Source organism: Opisthorchis viverrini (assembly GCF_000715545.1).
Source record: "Opisthorchis viverrini unplaced genomic scaffold opera_v5_160, whole genome shotgun sequence".
Lineage (NCBI taxonomy): Eukaryota > Metazoa > Platyhelminthes > Trematoda > Opisthorchiida > Opisthorchiidae > Opisthorchis > Opisthorchis viverrini.
Window position 1 is genome coordinate 361,816 of NW_008751817.1, and position 5,186 is coordinate 367,001.

Consider the following 5,186-nt stretch of genomic DNA (forward strand, 5'->3'; position numbering starts at 1 on the left):
GCGTCTGCGGACAGATGACTTGAAACATCTTCAGATTTTTGACCACAGATACTTGAGAAGCTTGCTAGTGTTGACTGGCGTAAACGAATATGTCAAGAGATAGTTAGAAAACGGACATTTATTTGTGCAACAGGCACTTCACTCGCGGCAAGCATCCAGCCATTTGCTACGGTGGTTGGGTCACGTGCTACGTATACGAAATACTGTTTGGCGAGACAGGTGTTGTTTTGCGTGTCTCCTATAGAATGGCGCAACCGAGGGGTTGACAGCATATGACCTGGCAGAAGAATGTGCAAGAGATCACGAAGGATGTGGGGTGAAATCATATCCACCCGCCAGCGCTCGCCCGACGACATTAAAATAAATGACCGCTGATCTGTGTGTGCAGCATTCGAGCCTTCAGATTCTGTATGATCCAGCACTTGGTGGTAAGGCAAATCACAATGCTTGTGATAGTTCAGCATTAGGTGCTCACTCTCACCCAATCTTTTTCTTTGCTCTCTAACGTTTTAAGTATACTTGGATAGGTAGTGAAGCAGCAGTGCCAACATTAATGTTGATGTCTCCTATGATGTTACTCAAGTAGAACGGAGACTCGAAGACTCCATCTTCCAAACAGAACCAAGTAGTATGAAACCAACTGTAATCAGCAATGGTCAACTTTAATGGCCTTTTTTAACAGATTCATTGATTCCCAAAAAATAGCAAATCAATCCTAAGCAATTGGCTAAATGCTTCATTTTTCAAAAAAAAATTTCCGAATAGCATCATAATAGTACTTTAATGATGAGAAATAACCACTTGCACAGCTCTTCGCATGTAACTGAATGGGTGAAATACTATGGAAAGCCTGATACTCAATTACTTGGCTTGTGATTTTCAGGGCATTTCTATTGATCTACTGATTGGTTTAACGTAACAAGTGTTTTAAAATTTGGATGATTTAACTTTGTCGGATTAGCAAAGATGGCTTTCAAGAGGTCCTTGGAAGAGACGATCACAGAGGATATTGGAGCGGAAGCATCCCCAAATTTTTTTGTTGCATCCACACTGTGGTGGAAATAAATAAACAACTAAATATATATACCTAAGGTTTATTGGGCACATAAATAGTTAAATCAGAAAAAGAGGAAGATTTATGTCCTCGTTTGAATTCATCTCCGGCGTCTGCGAACAAAGAACTTTACAACCTGCATTTAAATAGTTCTTGTCCTATACCATGTAATTTCTGGCCCATCTCCACTCCTGTTATTGTTTGTTTGGTATAATTTCTGTTTTTTATTAACTATACAGTTCGAGTGGATTACGCGTAAAGCTGCCTTTATTGATCGTTGGGCAGGTCTGATAGACTCCAACAACGTGCTCAGTCTCTCAGTTGACACTCGTGTCCAAACTTCAGATACAGATTTGTCTGAAAGCAGCAACTGCACGAATAAGTCCGTGTATAGCGTTTATTGGGGTAGAATGACTACAGCATTTCGAAACTGGTTTCCTTTTGGTGGTGGGTGAATTGACAGTTGTGCTTTCAATTAAGAGGCCTATACACCATCGACCAATGCAGCCGCAATTTCAGCACGAGCACCAATATGTGCCGTGGGATTCCGTGCAAACTCCACGGATAACATATACCTAAGCATGACTGGACTTATAGCATTTGTAAAAGGTTGATGATGAATTTGTCGTAAACAAGCACTTTCTTACGGTTCCTTTTAACATCTATATCACCGAAACAGCCTATACAAGTTATAAAAAGGTGGCTATCAGTCACGTGGAATCGAACCCGGACATTTTATCTATTCTGCTATATCAACAAGAGTCCCAACATGTACGAACCTTTTGAGCTGAACGATTAGATATCCTAACTGACCGAATAATAAAAGACGGTTTGATAGTTGGGATATTCACAGTGCCTTATATTATTAGTCGTAGTTTCGTTTCGGCAGTGAACTGCTAGTAGTCGCTGTCTATCCCACTAAAAACTGGTCTGGCCGGCCAAACATTTGTCACACTATTTTACCCAAAATTTCAACATCAAAACTAGTGTAAGTGTTTGGTCATACTGATCCAACTCTTTCCTGTTTCAGGGAACTCTATTTCGGGATTGGGTGGCGGATTGCTGCTGTCCCCTCTGCGCAGCTTGCCAGCTAGACCGAGATATGAGATACATTGAAAAAACCACAGGAGAGTTGAACATTTAGGAAACCAATAGTTTCCCCGGCATACAATGAGCCCCAGCTTTTGGAACTCCTGAAGTTTAATCTCACAATTTCATAGGATTTTCATCGTTCCTTCTGTCAAAATCCAAACCAAAGGATGTCCAACCTACAAACCTATGCAGTGTTTCCACTTATTCCTACCCTTTATTTGATAATCGCTTCTGTGCACTCTTGACATGTACAAGACCGTAATGTGTAACACAGACGATACTGGATGTTCATAAAATCCTTTCATTCGAATTGGTCTTTGGGTCATTTTCGGTCAATTTTTGAGTTAAAGCTGAGTCTAATTGAGTTTAGATTTCCATGTCCTCCTGAATCTTTAGAAAGTAATGCGGGAGATCCGGAGTAAACTGTCTGTTATTTGACCAAATTGAAGTATCTGTAAAAGGAACAGTATCCTGTGAGGTATTTGGGATGACTTCTGACCATGTGACTTCCGGTCATGTCTTGAAATTTGTATTTTCCTTGTTCAGCGGTTTATGCTCAATCAAATAGTATGTTTAGGTTTAGATTGTCTGCGACAACCCAATATAACCATGCCAAATGTGTGAAACTTCCCGGTCTATTGAAAAACTGTGGCTGACTGCCAAGGTCAACATTCACCTGACCAACTACCAGTGTGACTAACTACTTCACCTTTCTCCTCAGTAAGCACAAGACAGTAAACTTTCGTGCCTTTCAGAGAAATCTTTAAATGTAATATTTGTATTTTTCAGCGGCTTGTTGGTTTTGCCAGCGCACTACAATCCCAGGAATTCAGGACACGTTAATCAGAAAGAAGCAAAATCCGGATGCCTTCCGACGAACTAAGAGATTTGTCGTCAGAGTTCTTTGGGAATTGTTGTGAAGAACAGTAGAGCGTTCCACCAAAAACGATGCCGAAACAATTTTATTCGTTCTGACTCATTTGGGATGCCCACATATCATTCAATTGCCGTTTTACATTCATAGGTTTCATTGTTAAAAAGGTAGCAAAAATTCAGGAGTGTTCACAGCAGACTTTAGCAATAATTACATGCAGTATCACCAGTGAGGAGTAAATTAACTCAAAGACCAAGTTATTCTCTCTTTCCTATGGGACATATTTACTGCAGCAAGCACAAACTTGTTGCACGAGAGAGCTTTCAAAGGCTTAGATGCTTGCAAGTCACAACGCCTTTTTTCTGGGGCAGCAATAAAAGAGACGATTCTTCGAAAAGCTGCTCCGTACCTTGAATTCCCAATCGTTTTATGCACTTAGGACTCACGAACACGTATGCAGTATTCGGTAAAGAGAAATAAAGAATAAAAATAAACCACCAAAAACTAGACATAAAAACTAAACTGTCCATACTGAATGAAATTTTTGCAAACTTTACTTAGGAATGTGGAAGAAACAGTGGTTTTAGGAAAAACAAACCTCTTCGTTATAGCTAAAATACATTTTTCAGACATATATTCGGACCACATTCGCATGGGCCTCAAAATGGCAAATACTGTTGAGCATATTTTAGAAATCCAACGCAACAGCTATTTATTGTCTGTTAATTTTTCGTTACAGACTACTTCACATTTGAACAAAGATATAAAGCTCCAATCATTTTCTGTAATTCATTATTGTTCCGTATTATGCACGTGACAGTATACGTAAGATTATTCTAGGAACTCTAGTGAATGTATCCCTCGTGGTGATATTTTTTTCATTGCAACACGATTGTTTGTCTTTAGACCATGTATTGATATTGAGTTGGCCTTTGTCTGCGTGGAGATGAACGACCAGCCAGAAACACATTTTGGTCGGCGTATTGGGAAGAAAGATCGTCAACCGATATAGCTGACTATGCATTTGAAATCCCTGTCTAATCGTACAGTAAATAAGTGAACCGGCAAAATTGACAGTGTAGGTTTTCAATGTGTGATCCTTCAGCCCTGGGACGCGACAGAAAGACCTCGTTCATTCAGGGTGAACCGTTATGCGGTTATCAGGGACAATGGTAAATTTCATTTCGGAACCGGACATATATGAGGATTAGACGAACCTCATTTGGACAAGCAGCCTCTGATGTTTTCGAAGAAGAGTAACTAAGTGAAGGTGATATTGTTGAGGCATGTCATCAGCTAAGTTTCACACCTCACTACGACCTTTGTCATGTAGGTGATGACAACATTCGGCGCTATACTTAGAGTTACGGCCCTGAAAATAAATGACACGGGGGAATTTAGTTTAGCTTCTCGTTAATTCTATTGACTGCTGAGGGATGTTGACATTTCCCACGCTTATGGTGCTACTGTGGGTGCAAATAGCATAATGTTTACAAGAAATACAATAATTTTTCAAATCAACGTGGTTTTCACGAGAGACTTAACTTAATCTCCCGTTTGTGATATTCTACAACTGAATGTGATGCACACAGACCGCCTCATGTTTCAGTTGGCACGATATTCGAGATGCCGCAGTATATTTTCATAAAGGGAACTACTCACAAGGTTGCTGAAAACCCTTTGACAGCCCACGATCGGTTTCAGTCTTCCTGGGGCTCGGCAAACTTTTGAATAAGCTCCTTCATGAAAGTACACTGCGATATCTCGAATATTGTGCCAAGTGAAACATGAGGCGGCATATGTGCAGCATATTCAGTTGTAGTATATCATAAACGAGAAATTCAGTTGAGTCTCTCGTGAAAACCAAATTGATTTGCAAATTAGTGTATTTCTCGAAAACAGTCAAATTTGGGTTCAAGTAGGACATAAGGCTGACGGAAACTCGGGGGCTGCACCTACCTGATGAGCCCCAAGGAGGGCGAAACCGGTCTTGGGCTGTCGAAGAGTTTTCAGCAACCTTGTGGGTAGTTTCCTTCATGAAAAGCATGATGTTTACTTACTAGCAAAACCGAACCCACCCCCCATCGTGATTCCAACTGCCGTGGAATTCACGTAGAATTCCCCCTTCTTTTCCACACCACCGCAATGGCACAAAAAACTCGGAAC